The sequence below is a fragment of the Heptranchias perlo genome, chromosome 35 (genome assembly GCF_035084215.1).
Source record: "Heptranchias perlo isolate sHepPer1 chromosome 35, sHepPer1.hap1, whole genome shotgun sequence".
Classification (NCBI taxonomy): Eukaryota; Metazoa; Chordata; class Chondrichthyes; order Hexanchiformes; family Hexanchidae; genus Heptranchias; species Heptranchias perlo.
The window spans coordinates 25,246,266-25,265,501 of NC_090359.1; the positions used below are offsets into that span (position 1 = coordinate 25,246,266).

Genomic DNA, 19,236 nt, shown 5'->3' on the forward strand with positions numbered 1-19,236 from the left:
TAAGGAGTGTGCAGCATACACAGCAAATTTAATCAATTGAAGATACTATTTTCAATTTTTAATATAATTAAATGGAGCTCGTGTTATGTTCAGTTGGTGCTTTCTAATGTTCTCTTTTTGATGTAGGTACTTATTGGACATATGTAATCTTTCAGCCAGACTTTGTCAGCGAAAGCTCGCCTGAATACTGCCACAAAGAATTTTATACTTTTTCCTTTGTGACCATCAATATTTCCTGTTTTGTTTATTTAAGCATACTGTGTTTTGAACTATATGTAAAGTATCAGCAGAGGGTACACCCCGAAGGACAGGTAAAAGCCCCACCAGAACCAGAGGTGGTACCCCAGATCGTACAAGCCGCCGTTGAGATGGCACACGGATCCACTGCGAGTATGACCCCTCAGAGACGAGCGCACCGGAAACGGAGGTCGCAGAAAACAGACATCAGGAAGAAATTGTAACTGACTGTTCCTCCTGTCCCTTTAAGTGCATAGAGTACAGAAGATTTCTGATCATCAGCCTTCTTGAGGTGACCTTTGCTCTGACTATATTGATAAAATATAAATTGGATTTAGCTCTCAATAACACCTGCCAATATATCCCTCCTGAGTTTGAAAGCGTTTTTTTTTAAACAACACCATAGCTCGGGAATTACACGTCGCAGTAAGGAAAATGCTAGAATCTGTTATTAAGACGTAGTAACAGGGCACTTAGAAAATCATAATATGATTACGCAGAGTCAACATGGTCTTATGAAAGGGAAATCGTGTTTGACAAATCTATTAGAGTTTTTTGTGGGTGTAACTAGCAGGGTAGATAAGGGGAACCAGTGGATGTAGTATATTTGGATTTTCAAAAGGCATTCGATAACGTGCCACATAAGAGGTTGTTACACAAGATCAGGGCTCATGGGATTGGGGGGTAATATATTAGCGTGGATTGAGGATTGGTTAATGGACAGAAAACAGAGTGTAGGGATAAACGGGTCATTCTCAGGTTGACAGGCTGTAACTAGTGGGGTGCCGCAAGGATCAGTGCTGGGGCCTCAGCTATTTACAATCTATATTAACGACGTAGATGAAGGGACCGAGTGTAATGTATCCAAGTTTGCTGACGATACAAAGCTTGGTGGGAAAGTAAGCTGTGAGGAGGACACAAAGAGTCTGCAAAGGGATATCGACAGGTTAAGTGAGTGGGTGAGAAGGTGGCAGATAAAGTATAATGTGGGGAAATGTGAGGTTAGAAAAACGGAATATTTTTTAAATGGTGAGAAACTATTAAATGCTGGTGTTCAGAGGGATTTGGGTGTCCTTGTACATGAAACACAGAAAGCTAACATGCAGGTTATGCAAGCAATTGGGAAGGTAAATGGTATGTTGGCCTTTATTGCAAGGGGGTTGGAGTACAAGAGTAAGGAAGTCTTGCTGCAATTGTACAGGGCTTTGGTGAGTCCACACCTGGAGTACTGTGTACAGTTTTGGTCTCCTTATCTAAGGAAGGATATACTTGCCTTAGAGGCGGTGCAGCAAAGGTTCACTAGATTGATTCCTGGGATGAGAGGGTTGTCCTATGAGGAGAGGTTGAGTAGAATGGGCCTATACTCTCTGGAGTTTAGAAGAATGAGAGGTGATCTCATTGAAACATATAAGATTCTGAGGGGGCTTGACAGGGTAGATGCTGAGAGGATGTTTCCCCTGGCTGGAGAGTCTAGAACTAGGGGAGAAAGTCTCAGGATAAGGGGTCGGCCATTTAGGACTGAGATGAGGAGGAATTTCTTCACTCAGTGGGTGGTGAATATTTGGAATTCTCTACCCCAGAGGGCTGTGGATGCTCAGTCGTTGAGTATATTCATGGCTGAGATCGATAGATTTTTGAACTCTAAGGGAATGAAGGGATACGGGGCTGGGGCTGGAAAGTAGAGTTGAGGTCGATGATCAGCCATGATCTGATTGAATGGCGGAGCAGGTTCGAGGGGCCGTATGGCCTACTCCTGCTCCTATTTCTTTTGTTCTTATGTTAGTACAATCATACAAAAGCTCGATGCACTCCTATGAGTTTCTCCACTCTGCTGTTTTAATGGGAGGTTTAGCCTACCTACTGTATTTGAAAAGGTTTATTGGCCCACATTAAACTAGTGGGCAGAGGACTTCGATCCAAACGGTGAATCAATAAAGCGACAGTCTAAATCCCAGATTCATATTTTTTTTTAAATGTCTCTTTATTAAAAATTTTGACGGAATAAAACACAGATGCCAAAAAGCTAATCGTTACAGGAAAGAAACTGCATTTATATAGCACCTTATCAAGCCTCTCAGAATGTCCTCAAGTGCTTGGTGTACAATAAACTGCTTTGAAGTGGAGTGAGTGAGTGACTGTCGTTATGTAGGCAAGCACAGCAGCCATCGTGCCTACAGCAAGATCCCACAAAACAGCAATGGTATGAATGACTAATCACTGTTTTCTTGGTGGTTTAGTTAAGGGAGGAACATTGGGCCAGGTTGCCGCGCTCTTAATAGTGGCGTGGGATCCTCAACATCCACCTGAATAAGCAGAACAGGCAGCAAGCCTGTTTGCTGCCTCATCTGAAGGACTGCGCCCCAGTTGATGCTGAACACCCCCAAGTGCTGCACTGAAAAATTAGTCTAGACTTTGTGCTTAAATCCTATGCGGGGCTCAAACTCATAACTGTCTGTCTCAGAGGCAAGAGACATTTGAACTACTTACAGGAAGCAGTCAAACCTTTAACAGCTGGCAATAAGCAGTCAAGGTAGCAACACTTAGGTATCCATGGCCTTCTAGGGTCAGTCTTGAGCGTTCTGAAAGATTACGGCAGGTGGAGGAAAAGTTCCAGGAAACAGTTACTCAAGAAATACAGCAGCTGCCAAGTGAAATCCAAAACAATGATATGTTCCACCCTCACAAGGAACAGGAGAGGCAATGCAACCAAATTAACCCCCGTGCATCGGAGGGAGAGGCCATCGATACAAGATTAAACGTTAAGAGAGTTAGAACAGGGGGGGGCAGGAGAAACAACTTCATACGGAGTGTGCTGAGGCCATGGCAATCACTTCCAGGGTTATTGGTTGAGGCAGAAACTATGTCAACATTCAAGATTAGATTGGATGAAGGAAAAAGGGGGTGAAGGGATATTAGAACAGGGTGGGTAAACATGATTAGAATGATTGGAAGGTGAAGGCCGACATGAACTGGTTGGGCCGAACGGCCTGTTTCTGCATTATAACTTCTATGTATTTAATGCAACAAACGCAATGAATAGTTGGTCTACGGAGGGGACATAACAGAACAGGGAAGCCCCATATCCCTAGCAAGGTGTAACCAATGGGGAAACCATATCTACATCAAACCAGAATATCCAGTCAATGGTGTACTTATGGACTTTGCCAAGGTGAGGAGACAGAATCGATGATTCTCCCTGATTGGGAAGTCTTCCGTAATCGCTCAGCCCTGGGACATCATGGAGATGTATCAATCATCATGGTATCCTGCACCGCGAACCTTGATCCTTCACTGAGTGCCTCAGAATGAAGAAAAGCGTTCACGTTATCCTATAGCACACTGGCTAGCTTGACCCTATCTCTGTAACCTCCTCCAGCCCTACAGACCCTCCGAGATCTCTGTGCTCCTCCAATTCTGTCCCTCTTGCGCACCATCGATTTTAATTGCTCCACCTCGCTGCCTCGGCTGAAGTTCCCTCCCTAAACCTCTCCGCCTCTCTCTCTCCTCCTTGAAGACGCTCCTTAAAATCTACCCCTTTGACCAAGCTTTTGGTCACCTGTCCTAATATCTCCTTATGTGGTTCAAATTTTGTTTGATAATCGCTCCTGTGAAGCGCCTTGGGACGTTTTACTATGTTAAAGGCGCTATATAAATGCAAGTTGTTATTTTGTATTTGTCATTTGAAGGGCAAACATGCTGCCTTTGGTTTAGATGAGAACGGACAAAACTCATTCTAACCGTGGCAGGAGGACTGTGGTAGCAAATAACTCTGAAACTTAACCCAACCATATTACTTGGTATCATAGAATCATTACAGCACAGAGGGAGGCCATTCAGCCCGTCGAGTCCGTGCCAGCTCTCTGCAAGAGCAATCCAATTAGTCCCATGCTCCGTAGCCCTGCAAATTTTTTTCTTTGAAGTACTTATCCAATTCCCTTTTGAAGGCCACGATTGAATCTGCCTCCACCACCCTTTCAGGCAGCGCATTCCAGATCACACCCACTGGTAATTTAGCATTATTGTCACTAGAGTCTCGGTTTGTCACCAGAATTGGTGATTTTGCTATTTTTTTATAATTAACAATGTAAGTCAGCACCAACAGACTCCACACTTCAGACAGCGCACTGTATTACGGCTGCAAAACCACCGTAAAATGGATGTTCAAAGGGACTTAGGGGTACAGGTACATAGATGATTGAAGTGTCATGAACAGGTGCAGAAAATAATCAATAAGGCTAATGGAATGCTGGCCTTTATATCTAGAGGACTGGAGTACAAGGGGGCAGAAGTTATGCTGCAGCTATACAAAACCCTGGTTAGACCGCACCTGGAGTACTGTGAGCAGTTCTGGGCACCGCACCTTCGGAAGGACATATTGGCCTTGGAGGGAGTGCAGCGTAGGTTTACTAGAATGATACCCGGACTTCAAGGGTTAAGTTACGAGGAGAGATTACACAAATTGGGGTTGTATTCTCTAGAGTTTCGAAGGTTAAGGGGTGATCTGATCGAAGTTTATAAGCTATTAAGGGAAACAGATAGGGTGGATAGAGAGAAACTATTTCCGCTGGTTGGGGATTTTAGGAGTAGGGGGCACAGTCTAAAAATTAGAGCCAGAACTTTCAGGAGTGAGATTATAAAACATTTCTACACACAAAGGGTGGTAGAAGTTTGGAACTCTCTTCCGCAAATGGCAACTGATACTAGCTCAATTGCTAAATTTAAATCTGAGATAGATAGCTTTTTGGCAAAGGTATTAAGGGATATGGGCCAAAGGCAGGTATATGGAGTTAGATCACAGATCAGCCATGATCTTATCAAATGGCGGAGCAGGCTCGAGGGGCTGAATGGCCTACTCCTATTCCTATGTTCCTATGCTTGCTTCAGAGCCTGTAAGTGACGAGCACATTCCAATCCACTAAGTTCCCCTGACCACACAACAGATAAACTCTGAGTTCCCCTTGGCTGTATGCTTGCTCATAGCAATGAATCTTTAAGGGAAGGCCAATTTAAACACAGCTTCACCTCAGCACCAGAATAACAAACGCATTGTGCATGGCATTGTGTACTACTCCCGTAATAAAACAGCCTATCTGAGTTAGCCTGAGCAATCCAGGAGACCCGCCAGTGTATGGAAGATGTGCTGTTTATCCCAATGTTATTTAACCAAATCCTGATGTAGTTTTCTGACCCTGTGTTTAAAGGCTCTTATTATAAGGTGTAACTTATGTGGTTTATTAGATTGAATGCGAGGTCAGTGTTTATCAAGTCCCCAGTCCTTTACAGATGTCCTGAGACTTGATTTTACTCTATCTTTGCCTCTGATTTGTCACACTGCTTGTCTGACTATTGGATGAGCAGAAAATTCCTTCAATTAAATATTGAGAAGACCAAAGCCATTGTCTTTGGTCTCCGCCACAAACACCATTCCCCGGCCACCGACTCCATCCCTCTCCCTGGACACAGTCTGAGGCTGAACCAGAGGGTTCACAACCTTCGCCTCCCATTTGACCCCGAGCTCCGCTGCCGGCCCCGTATCCTCTCCATCACCAAGGCCGCCTACTTCCACCTCCGTAACATCGCCCGTCTCCGCCCCTGCCTCTGCTCATCTGCTGCTGAAACCCTCATCCATGCATCTGTTACCTCCAGACTCGACTATTCCAAGGCTCTCCTGGCCGGCCTCCCATCTTCCACCTCCGTAAGCTCATCCAAAACTCTGCTGCCCCGTATCCTAACTCGCACCAAGTCCCGTTCACCCATCAACCCCCTGTGCTCGCAGACTTACACTGGCTCCCAGTCTGGTAACGCCTCGAATTTAAAATTCTCATCCCTGTTTTCAAATCTCTCCAGGGCCTCACCCACTCCCTATCTCTGTAACCTCCTCCAGCCCCTACAACCCTCCGAGATCTCTGCGCTCCTCCAATTCTGGCCTCTTGCGCATCCCCGATTTCCATCGCTCCAACATTGGCAGCCGTGCCTTCAGCTGCCTGGGCCCTAATCTCTGGAATTCCCTCCCTGAACCTCTCCGCCTCTCTCTCCTCCTTTAAGACGCTCCTTAAAACCTACCTCTTTGACTAAGCTTTTGGTAACCTGTCCTAATCCCACTTTATGTGGCTTGGTGTCAAATTATGTTTGATAATCGCTCCTGTGAAGCATCTTGGAATGTTTTTACTACAGTAAAGGTGCTATATAAATGCAAGTTGTTGTTGTTGTTAAAGAGTCTCTGAACCAAACTACTGAGAAATGTGCACCTGGTTTGCCCGATTATGTCAACAGGACACCGATTGCATTTTAAGCCGGGTCGGAGCAGGGAAGCCACTACGGGTCCCACAGAGGAAGTCGTGGCCTCCCCTGCCCCGGACTCCCTCCCCTCCCTGCCACTTACCTGGAAGCCGATGGGCAGCCCTTGGCCGACACGGTCTTCAGCAGCTCTTCCCGATGAGGCCAGGGGGTTACAATCGCCGAAGGCTGGAAATTACCTGACCGCAGCGGTTTCCCACCGGAGTTAAAACCCCGCCCCCTCACACGTGAACTCAAACCACGATTGGACCTCCTGTCCCTTCTCTATCCTACACCCTGTTTGGTTTGGGACTTGGCGATAAGTGGCAACCTTCGATAGAAACAAGAACAGAAGCTATAAAGCAAAATCAACGTTGTTCTCCTTTCAAAATGTTTACATCTGTATGTCTGTCACACTCCAGATGTCATACGCCATGTCACACTCAACGTCACACTTCAAAGTGTCACACTTTGTAACGAAAGCAAACCAGTCTTACAAAAAAGAACGAACTTGCATTTCTATAGCACCTTTCATGACCTCAGGACGTCCCAAAGCGCTTTACAGCCAATGAAGTACTTCTGAAGTGTCGTCACTGTTGTAATGTAGGAAATACGGCAACCAATTTGCACACAGCAAGGTCCCACAAACAGCAGTGAGATCATCTGTTGTAGTGATGTTGGTTGAGGGATAAATATTGGCCAGCATACTGGAAGAACTCCCTTTCTCTTCTTTGAATGGTGGCCATGGGATCTTTTACGTCCACCTGAGAGGGCAGACAGGATCTTGGTTTAACGTCTGATCCGAAAGACGGCGCCTCTGACAGTTCAGCACTCCCTCAGTACCGCACCGGAACATCAGCCTGGATTATGTGTTCAAGTCTCTGGGGTGTGGCTTGAACCCACAACTTTCTGACTCAAGAGGCGAGAGAGAGTGCGAACCACCGAGCTACGGCTGACACCTAAAAAGAGAAAGAAAGCCAGTCATTGACTGCGATTTACAAGCCCACGGCCTCCAATTGCCATCAGCTACAAGCAGCTGCACCTAGCTGAATTCTCACAGCGAGTACTGAGCAGTAGTGTTAAAGGGACAGGCCAGGTTAGCAGGCAAAAATCAACCCCCCCCCACCGCTCCAAACCCCAGACTACCTGTATGCAATGCTACAGCAGATCCCCTAGTATTTGTGTAATACTTATCTACGTGATAGTCCTTACAAACGTTTATTATGTATTTTGTGGTTAATTATACTGACCATCAGCCTATGCGATCCCTAGCGCCTGAAGCATTGCTGCACAAGATTAATCAAGGACCAAGATTCCATGCAAACACAGAGCCCCACATCATGCGGCTGGAGCGCCCATTAGGAACAGGAGGAGGCCATTCAGCCCCTCGAGCCTGTTCCACCATTCAATTAGATCATGGCTGATCTGTACCTCAATTTCATTTACCAGCTGTAATATAAATATAACACCCTGGGCATGTCATTTCAAGTGTTTCAATACTAAAGTTAAACTCATAGAATGGTTTCAGCACAGAAGGAGGCCATTCGGTCCGTCGCGCCCATGCTGGCTCTCTGCAAGAGCAATCCAGCTAATCCCACTCCCCCGCCCTTTCCCCATCAAGTGAGAACTGAGACGTGGAGTGGGGTTGATAATCCCATTCAGAGGCCGTACTTTCTTTTGCATTATTTTTACTCCAGCCATTACCCCAGCTTCAAGGGAAGGCTGTAACGAGAATCTAACTTCTCTTCCTGGGAAGCTTTCTCTTCCAAAGCGGGCCACTGTTCATTGCTGCACTTCCTGTCGTTCGCTCCTAGAAAATGTCCCATGGATCTATGCGCCCACCCCCAAAAAAAACCCCCGCCTCATCTTGAAGCAGTGCCAGGATCTCTTTAACAGACGCTGGGCCCACAATAGTCCGGCCCCTGACCTCCGAGCCCCCATGGCACTCCCAATGCCCCAGGACGCTGCATGGAGACCACATTATCTGCCCCCCCCAGTATCTTCGATTTATCGTAGTTAGCAATTTGAAAACCCACTTTTAGTCATTAGACAGCCAGTAGTGACATGTCCTGCTATTTAGTCATTCAAGTACCACAGCCCACTGACGTCACAATGTAAATTGATTGGTCTGATGGTACGAGTGAAATTAAAAAATTGACAGGGAAATATTACCTAAACTTGTCCGTCCACAGACGACAAGTGAAAAATACTCAAAGAAGAAAAGCCGGAGAGGTCAGGATGGTGAAGTCTTCTTTCAAAGAAGGTGAGCAGATCTGTATTTAACTCAATTTTTTGATCGCAGGCACATCAAGGAGAAGAAAAAGGAATTCAAAAATATGTTAATTGGGAGAAGGGTTCAACGTATTCAGTTACTATCTAGTGCAACTATTAGTGACACGAGGGTAAATTTTACAGATATGCATTCCTGGTGCACTGCTTTGCCAGAAGTCAAGGCCGATTGGGAACTTGCGATTATCTATAAAATCGATTTCAAGCCAGTTGAAACTCCTCACATATATTGAAATGAATTGGGTAACTGCTCGTCCCCTTTCACAGCTCCTCAAGCTCCATGCCAGCCTTCAACACCCCGCCTCCCCCTCCGAATCTGACAGATTTATGATCAATTCAAAAACGCCTCAAGTGGAAGTTCCGCAGGTCATTTGAAACCTGCCCTCCAGCCAGCACTCACATTCTACAATGTTTTGGCGTGTGGAGCGTACAGGGGTGTGAAACTGGCCCTGTGCTCACCCCATGCCCAGTTCCTGCCGTTCCTCACTGGGTAAGAATTGTAACTTAAATGCTCACCAATCCACCCATCCAAACCCTCCCCAGAATTTATCCCTCTACACCGTGGTCAAACGTCCCGAGTTTTACCCTCCCATAGAAAATTGCTAGAAATGTTTTGTTTTTTTAAAAAATCTCCTTAAGACTATGCGTTTGTAGTAGCCTTGTTACTTTTCTCTCCATTAGTTGGTGAAAGGCCAAAGACGTCAATTCCTTGGGGGACTACATTTCGTCTTCCAATATCTTCCTGCTGATTGCTATCAGTCATGGAAATAACCTTGGCTTTCTTCCAGTTAGGTCAAACTGCAATTTGTTCTCAGGCTTTAACATTCTCAAATAAAAGTTGGGTATACAAAAAACAAGCTTTTTCCCCAGCTTGGAGTGGAAGGAGTGAGAAAATAGCTTTGAGGTTGATATCAGATAAGGAGTCTTCCCACTCGACTCCAGATTATGCTGAAAGCCAATGTCCCGATAGAGACGGTGGTCCCAACTGGTCAAGCAGCGGGAAGCCTACTGCCGCTTTGCACTGGTAAATGGCACAGTTTTTAGCTGGTTAAGCTGTAGCAGCACTCCCTGCATGAAGTTGGGGATCCCTTACCCGTGCCTCTTGCCAACCTGCACCTCGGTTCTCTGGGTTTAGCTAAGTGGGAGGTGACACTATGGAGGGAGTGTGCAATCCATATGGGCTAACAGAAACCTTACTTCTGTGGGTTTCTCAATAATCTAGTTTGGAGACTCTTAAGCATGCTGATAGCTTTGTGTGCGCGACTGACCAAAACAAAACCCCAGATTTCCCACCTCTCTTTTGTTATCTCCTAAACGAATGTGTCCTAGAAACTGATCCTATACAACTTCATCAGGGTTTAATGCAGGTTCTAAGAGAAGGTGTAATATCATCCCTTCATAACTTTGCCCCCTCCCTCCCACCACCTCTGCAACCTGCACTAGTATGTGGCCTCCACATTTCTGACTCTTGTCTTCTCTGGATCCTCCCCTTTGTCCCCTCTACCGCTGGCGGCAGGGTCTTCAGTCTCCTGGCTCCCTACAGCCTGGAACTATCTCCTCTTAGCTACCTCTCTCCCCATCTTCAAAAGCCTCTTCAAAAACCTACGTCCTCGACCATTAATCACTTCCTTTCATCCTTCTGTTACTGCTTGGTGTTCATTATGCCTCTGTGAAGCTCCTTAGGGGCATTTGCTACATTAAAGGCAATATATTAATGCAAGTTGTTAATTTACGTTAATTCAAGACAAATACTCAGTGACGAGGCCTGATATTTGTTAAAACTTTAATTTCTACAGAATTCCTGAAGTTCTTTACCTCATTGGTGGATATTGTCTACATCACCATTGGTGAGTGACAAAACAAGAACATTTATACGACAAAAGTGAAATCAGAATGTTGTTGAATATACCTCAAATATGAACCCCATTTGAAATCTCTGCACAGTCCCAGGACAAGATTAAAGCACGATGCCACTATTATTTTGGAGTCCAGGCAATGGCATGGACATTTTTCAATAGTTTAGCCCCGAACTTAAATTTATGCATTATTTATAATATAACGGCCATTTTATAGAGCACCTCTAACTTAGAAAAACACTCCAAGGTGCTTCATAGAGGCTTAATCAGATAAGAAATGGGACACTGAGCCAAAGAAGGAGATATTAGAAGGGGCAACCGAAAGCTTGGCCAAATCGATGGGTTTTAAGGAGAGTCTTAAAGGAGGAGAGGGAGGTGAAGAGGCAGCAGAGTTTAGGGAAGAAATTCCAGAGTGTGGGCCCTAGAAGGCAGAGTGGTGGGGTGAAGGGAGGTAAAGACGCACGAAAGGCCAGAGTTAGAGGGACGGAGAGTTTGAGCGGGGAGGGGGGGGGGGGGGGCAGGGGTGGATGGGAGTTGTAGGGCTGGAGGAAGTTATAGAGATAGGGAGGGGTGAGGCCATGAAGAAATTTAAATAAAAGGATGAACATTTTTAAACTGGAGGCTTTGGGGAACTGGGAGCTGTTCATTAAGGGCAGGGGTGATGGGTGAACAGGACTTGGTGCAGAAGAGAATACCAGCAGCAGAGTTTTGGATGAGCTGAAGTTTACAGAGCGTAGAGGTCGGGAGACCGGCCAGGAGAGCATTGGAATAGTCGAGTCTGGAATTAACAAAAGCATGGATGAGGGTTTCAGCGGAAAATGGGCTGAGGCAGGGGCGGAGACGGGCGATGTTACGGAGGTGAAAGTTGGCAGTCTTTGTGATGGAGAGGGTACGGGGTCAGAAACTCAGCTCGGGGTCGCCGTGATTGCAAACAGTCCGACTCAGTCTGAGAAAATGGCTTGGGGAGGGGGATGGAAATGGCGGCCAGGGTACGGATTTGGTGGCAGGGTCACTCAGTGCAAAGGCTGAGGGAGGAAAGGAGGGAGAATATCTTTGGCGAGAAACTCAGGGTGAGGTTTGGGGGAGTGGTGGACAACAAGGATTATAAAGTAGAGGTGTGAGGAATGGAAAGAGGTGAGGTACTTGGAGGAGAAAGTACTAGAGGAGTAGTGGGGGGGGCGGGGAGACCAAGGTGTTATTTGTAATAAGGGCTACACCACCACCATGGTGGTTTGGGTGAGGCAAATGGTGGAAAGTACAGCCAGGCAGGAGGCTTCAGTAAAGGACAAGGTGGTGCCACCCATAAGCCAAATTTCAGTCGAAGCCAGGATGCCAATGCAATCACCTACAATAAGTTAATGACAGGCAAGGGCCTTCTATGAGAGTGAGCGGAGTGAAGTGAGGAGACGTGGTTGATTGTTGGTCCATTGGCAGAGTCCAAGACGGTGGGGTGAACGGGATGGGAAGGAGGTTGGTGAGTTTAATGGTAAGGTCAGCCCGAGAGAGGACGATGGGGTAGTTTGGGTTTCTCCTTGCATGGAGGGGGTGACGGCTACCTTGATGGGCCCTTCGGAGAATGCCAAGAAAAGCCCAGAGAGTAGCTGTGGGCCTATCTCAGGGGGGATTCAGGCATGGATCCTGATCGTCGGTAGGAGGGTAAGAAGGCAGAGGAGCATTGTTGATTGGGGGCAAAAGTATACACCAAATTATAGAATTTTTCAATAAATTTGTATAAATTAAGTTGCATTACTGCCTTTCAGACCATTATGTCTTGCAGGTACCATCTACTGTGGCTCTTGTACCAAGGGTCAGTTGATTCCCTTCTATCTGATCACCTGTGGAAGCGTTGATCTCGCTTGTACAATAATTTCACTTATTCCACAGACTCCAAATGGTTGGGACAGATCTAAAGGATGGCGATCATTCAGCGTATCCTTCCAATTCATTGAACGCTGGAGATCTTTTCCAGCACAAATCAACTTTGCTTTGTTTGCAGCAGGTACCTCAAAGCACGTTTCAGACTTAAGAAAAGTTAGGCGACAGATAGGGGCGCGTGAGTTGGTTAATTATGATTGCCTTTGTGAGTCTTGGAGGAATTTCCCGGAGTTTCTTTTCCTGAAATTGGCCACAGGTTTTGCTTTCCTTTTTTTGCTGCCTTCCCCAGGAGCCTGCACGTACCAACGTAAGAAAAATGCCCGACAGGGCATTATGTTTCACAATTAAGGCATTCCCAACCCACGCGGGTGCATGCAGTTGGGGAGCACAGTGCATGAGGTTGCACCATCCAATGGATGCACTAAACACTGACAGACCAAATGGTCCTTTATTACCCTTCTTTTCATATTCAGCAGGATGAAAAAAGTCATTCAAAGTACGGTAACTCTCCTTTCAGGGCACCTAAATGTTTTGTTGAATAAATCCAGTGTTTCTGCCACTATTTGGTGGACTATTCCAATTTCTCACTCTTTGAAGTTTTTCCTATTATTTGTTCTAAATTTACTTTTCACTAATATCCATCTATGCCCCCTTTCCTCCAAATTTCTTGGCCAACTTTGAAGTGACAATCCAGGTGTACCTTATCGATACCATTTTACATACATAGGAACATAGGAACAGGAGTAGGCCATTCAGCCCCTCGTGCCTGCTCCGCCATTTGATAAGATCATGGCTGATCTGTGATCTAACTCCATATACCTGCCTTTGGCCCATATCCCTTAATACCTTTGGTTGCCAAAAAGCTATCTATCTCAGATTTAAATTTAGCAATTGAGCTAGTATCAATTGCCGTTTGCGGAAGAGAGTTCCAAACTTCTACCACCCTTTGTGTGTAGAAATGTTTTCTAATCTCGCTCCTGAAAGGTCTGGCTCTAATTTTTAGACTGTGCCCCCTACTCCTAGAATCCCCAACCAGCAGAAATAGTTTCTCTCTATCCACCCTATCTGTTCCCCTTAATATCTTATAAACTTCGATCAGATCACCCCTTAATCTTCTAAACTCTAGAGAATACAACCCCAATTTGGTGGGACCATACTTCAGTACGGTCCCACTAAATTGCCTTTTCTCAATTGTAAAGCTTTAGCATTCTCTAATCTTTGTCCATAGTTTGTCCCTTCTGTGCTTCGAATCAGTCTTGGTGCTCTTTTTGTGGTGTGCTGACTAAAACTGAACATAAAATAGTAAAAGTGAGCTAACCAGTAGAGATGCCATAGCAAAGCTTCTTATGACCTACCACTCTATTTGGGTTTTTTTGCATTGCCCTTGTCAGGACATTGAAAGTGACGTTTATCTGGGAAATGCAGACAACAACTTGCATTTATATAGTTCCTTTAACGTAATAAAATGCCCCAAGGCACTTAACAAAATAGTTATTATAATCGACTTATTAAAAAGATTGATTATAATAACTTCTGGTGTTAATTGTATCCAAATGATTCATATCAATTAGTGTTAATTTTATTCAGGTGATACATATCAATTGGGGACTCTCTCGTATCCATTTATAAGAGAGCTGATCGAGGGTGTGGGTAATGTGGATCTCTGTGGATAAAGGCTTGGAAGCAACTGAAGACCAGGCTCTAGTATTCTATCCTTCACTAACTGGCTGTCCAATTTATAATAACTAGGACTGAAAACAGTTTTCAGTATTACTGCTGCTGTCAGCATCTCACTTAATCTTTCCAGTTTTTTGGGAGTTGAACAATTTTGTGAGTATTCACACAAGTAAACACTATGAAGCAGTCCGTGCCCGCATGCAGCAAATCCTGGACAACAACCAGGTTTGCGCTGGTAAGTGGCAAGTAACATTCGCCCCACACAAGTGTCAGGCAACGCCCATCGACAACAAGAGAGTCTCACCACCTCCCCTTGACATTCAACGGCATCACCATCGCCATGTTCCCCACCATCAACATCCTGTGGGTCACTATTAACTCAACTAGATAAATGCTGTGACTACTAGAGCAGGTCAGAGGTTGGGTATTCTATGGCGAGTGGCTAATCTCCTGATTTCCCCCCCCCCCCCCGCCCCCCCGCAAAGCCCCTCTACCACCTACAAGGCACAAGACAGGAGTGAGATTGAATACTCTCCACTTGCCTGGATGGGTGCCGCTCCAACAATATTCAAGAAGCTCGACACTGTCAAGGAGAAAGCAGTCCATTTGATTGGCACCCCATCCATTGGCTTAAACATTCACTCCCTCCACCACCGCTGCACCGTGGCTGCAGTGTGTACCATCTACAGGATGCACGGCAGCAACTCGCCAAGGCTTCTTCGGCAGTACCTCCCAAAACTGCTCCCTCCACCACCTAGAAGGACAAGGGCAGCAGGTGCATGGGAGCAACACCACCTCCAAGTCACACACCATCCTGACTTAGATATATGTCGTCGTTCCTTCATCATCACTGGGTCAAATTGCTGGAACTCCCTACCCAACAGCATTGTGAGAGGACCTTCACCTCATGGGCTGCAGCGTTTCAAGAAGAAGGTCCCCCCGCCACCACCTTCTCAAGGATATCCAGGGATGGGCAATAAATGCTAGCCTTGCCACATCTCGAGAATGAATACAAAAAAAAATAGGAGTGATTCACTGATCTCGTGGTCCGAGCAGGGAGCCTTGCTTCATGGGAGGTGGGTCAGAGAATTGGCACCACAATGCTGTAGCCCTGTCTCCAACTAGTATTCCCAATGAGCAAGGCACGCCAGTGTGAACACAGATTGGTGCAGTACCCTTATTATCTACCAACTGAATCTTAAAATCTGTTAAAACTGCAAGTTTAGTGTTGATGTGCAGCAGGGACAGGTTCCTCTGACTCTGGGGCAAAGTGGAGTGAGAATTTCTTGGGTTTGACATCGCATGGAGTGTAAATTCGATGAGGTAGCAAACTTTGTTTACAAAGTAGTAGGTGGGTATGTTCAACAATCTGACCTTAATTGAGGGTGTACTGAGGGAGTGCTGAACTATGAGGTGCCTTCTTTCAGATGAGGCATTAAACCGAGCCCCTGTCTGCCCTCTCAGGTGGATGTAACAGATCCCATTGCACTATTTCAAAGAAGAGCAAGGGAGTTCTCCCTGGTGTCCTGGACAATATTTATCCCTCAATCAATATCATTAGAACTGAAAAGCAGAGAAGTTATGTTAAACTTGTATAGAACTTTGGTTAGGCCACATTTGGATTACTGTGCACAGTTTTGGACTCCATATTATAGAAAGGATATAGATGCATTGGAGAGGGTGCAAAAAAGATTCACAATGATGGTATCAGAACTGAGCGGATATCCTTATCAGGAAAGGCTGAACAGGCTGGGGCTCTTCTGTCTAGAAAAGATAAGGTTGAGGGGTGACCTGATAGAGGTCTTTAAGGTAATGAAAGGGTTTGATAGGGTAGACATGGAGAAAATGTTTCCACTTGTGGGGGAGTCCAAAACTAGAGGTCATAAATATAAAATAGTCGCTAATAAATCCAATAGGGAATTCAGGAGAAGCTTCTTTACCCAAAAGGTGGTAAGAATGTGGAACTTGCTACCACATGGAGTAGTTGAGGCGAATATCATAGATGCATTTAAGGGGAAAATAGATAAGCACATGAGGGAGAAAGGAATAGAAGGATATGCTGATAGGGTGAGACGATGATGTGGAGATGCCGGTGATGGACTGGGGTTGACAATTGTAAACAATTTTCCAAGACCAAGTTATAGTCCAACAATTTTATTTGAAATTCACAAGCTTTCGGAGGCTTCCTCCTTCCTCAGGTGAATGTTGTGGAAATGAAATCCTCGAACCCTTCGCATTTATAAATCACAGAACAATACCTGGTGATTACAGATAGTCTTTCCAACTGCCCGTTGCCAAGGCAATCACAGTGTGCAGACAGAGAGGTGTTACCTACAAGGCCACCGAATATACAAACACCCAAAAAAAAAACAGAGAGAGAGAGGCAGAAACATAGAAACATCCGGAAGGAAGAGAAAGACAGCAAATGACCCGTTATATTAAAAACAGATAACATTTGTTCGCTGGTGGGGTTACGTGTAGCGTGACATGAACCCAAGATCCCGGTTGAGGCCGTCCTCATGGGTGCGGAACTTGGCTATCAATTTCTGCTCGACGATTTTGCGTTGTCGTGTGTCTCGAAGGCCGCCTTGGAGTACGCTTACCCGAAGGTCGGTGGCTGAATGTCCTTGACTGCTGAAGTGTTCCCCGACTGGGAGGCTCGTGTGGAGCATAAACGCCGGCATAGACCAGTTGGGCCGAATGGCCTGTTTCTACGCTGTAGTTTTGATGTAACTCAACGTGACTAAAACAGATGATCTGGTCATTATCACATTGCTGTTTGTGGGATCTTGCTGTGCACAAATCGGCTGCCGCGTTTCCCTACATTGCAACAGTGAGCACACTTCAAAAGTACTTCATTGGCTGTAAAGCGCTTTTGGACATCCAGAGGTTGTGAAAGGCGCAGTGCAAATGCAAGTCTTTTCTTTTTAATTTAAATGAGAGCAGGGATTCTACCCTCCCCACTCTCTGAACATTAACGTTTTTAGCCATCGGGATTGCAGCTCAGTGCATTTGTGTATCTGAACATGTGTAGAGCTCTCTCTGCTGGGCAGGGTGATTGCAGCCAGGCACTAGCCAAACAATGTAAAAAAGGGACCTGCCCAACTGGAACCAGAATTGCAGCTAGCTTATTTTCATGGAGCTCAATGTAGGTGCATTAGAACAATCTTAAGACTTTTCTTTTTTCTTCTGTTTTTAACACAGGGAATGTTCTCATCTACTCCATCTATGAGCCAAGTTATGAAAGTGAAGATTCGCCTGAATACTGCAACAAATCTCTGTATCTTTTCGCTGTCTACACCAACCTTATTTCTTATGTCGCTTTTCTAATCATAATATTCAGCAATTACTGGCAGGATTACAAGACGAGAGAGATGCTGTTAAGAGGCAACAGGAGTTACGTACGGACCTAACTGGTTGTAGTTTGTACTTGCTAAATCCCAACATCATTGTAACTTGAATGGTGCACAATGCATTTCAAAACAGATTGATATGAAGGAACCTGTTGTCTTATCTACAGTGACAGAAAGAAAAATGGATTGGCTAAGCAACAACTAAGTTAATATCTGTCTTTATTTGTGCCTTTAATTTTGTTTTATTCATTACAACCCTACTTCCCATCTACCACATTTAATATTAATCTGAATAATGTAACAAGAGTCTAGTGTAATTTGTAATAAAATCCTTTTGCTGATGCAGGTTAATTGCATTTATGTAATAATTTAGCATTATTTTGAATACAACATGATTCAAGAGAATTTGTAATATTATTCATTGTACTTTCAAAATTTCTTTGCAAACAATAAATCTCGTCGAAATTATGGATCTCTTTAATTTTTGGTGCAGTATTTACAAACTAAAATATATGCACAGTACTTAAACACTACATATAAATAAATGATCCTACCTCCTAACAAACACTGGGTGAAACTGCTACCATTGTTTTACACCAAGATATGGCTTTCTCTTGAATTTAGCAAATGGGCCAAATTTGAACATCTGTGTAGATTATACAATGGTTCATGAGAGAAGAATGAATCAAAGAGCAAAGGGGAGAGAGAGAGAGAGAGTGGGAGAAAACAAAGGAGGGAGAAAGAGGAGAGAAGCAGAGGGCAAAGAATAAGACAAAAATTCAGAGAGAACAAGAGGGAGAAAGACAGCAAACCAGAGAGAACAAACTTGAGAACTCGTGAGAGCGAGCCAGACAAAGCAAAGGGCAAGGGGGAAAAGAGAGAAAGAGAGAGAGAGCACAAAGGAAAGAGAAAGAAGACCCACGGTCAATTACAGAGTAAGAACCCAAGGGACAGCAAAGGAGAGTGAGAGAGGGAACCAGAGGCAGAGAGAGGCCTGGAGGCAGTAAGGGAGAAGGGTATTAACACCCACCTTAAAAACATGCAGAACAATTAGTGAGCCTGCCTTAATTCTTACACCTGAACAGCGGCAGACAGAAAATACACCAATAAAAAGTTTTATTTTTAAAATATTAAAGTCAATTTTTTCCATTTACTTCATCGTCTTATTATAATGCCTTTCTGGCGGTGGACTTAACACTAATTCAAAACCGTGAACAGAAGCTGTTGGCACTTAACACATATAAACTGAGGCCACTGAGAACAAAAACAACCCACAACGCCCCCAATCTTTGGCCGCCCAGTGCAGAGGGGGGTGGGCAAGTCGGAGAACCTTCTCATGGGCCTTGCTAAAACAGCAATTTGTAGGTTCAGGATGGGCGAGACCAATGCGGGGTGGGGGGGCGCCTGCCTCTCTTCCGCGGCATTGTCCATCGACGTACACAAATAATAATTAAATACTTGAAGGGGAAAAATTTACAGGGCTATGGGGAAAGAGCAGGGGAATGGGACTAATTGGATCGCTGTTTCAAAGAGCCGGCGCAGGCAGGATGGGCCGAATGGCCTCCTTCTGTGCCGTACCCACTATGATACTATGAAATCAAAAAGTAACTGAGGATATCAATTATTGCTTCTATACCCTGCGGTGCCCACCAGTCGCACAACCCCCTTGCAAT

The 19,236-nt window shown here is 45.1% G+C and overlaps 1 long non-coding RNA gene across 1 annotated transcript; it reads left to right on the top strand.

Moving 5' to 3' along the window:
• Nucleotides 1–10,597: 10,597 nt before the first annotated feature.
• LOC137302186 (uncharacterized) lies at nucleotides 10,598–17,830 on the top strand. Its single transcript, XR_010958434.1, has 3 exons — nucleotides 10,598–10,649; nucleotides 12,543–12,657; nucleotides 17,415–17,830. It is a non-coding gene; the product is annotated as an uncharacterized lncRNA (long non-coding RNA).
• The last annotated feature ends 1,406 nt before the right edge of the window (nucleotides 17,831–19,236 follow it).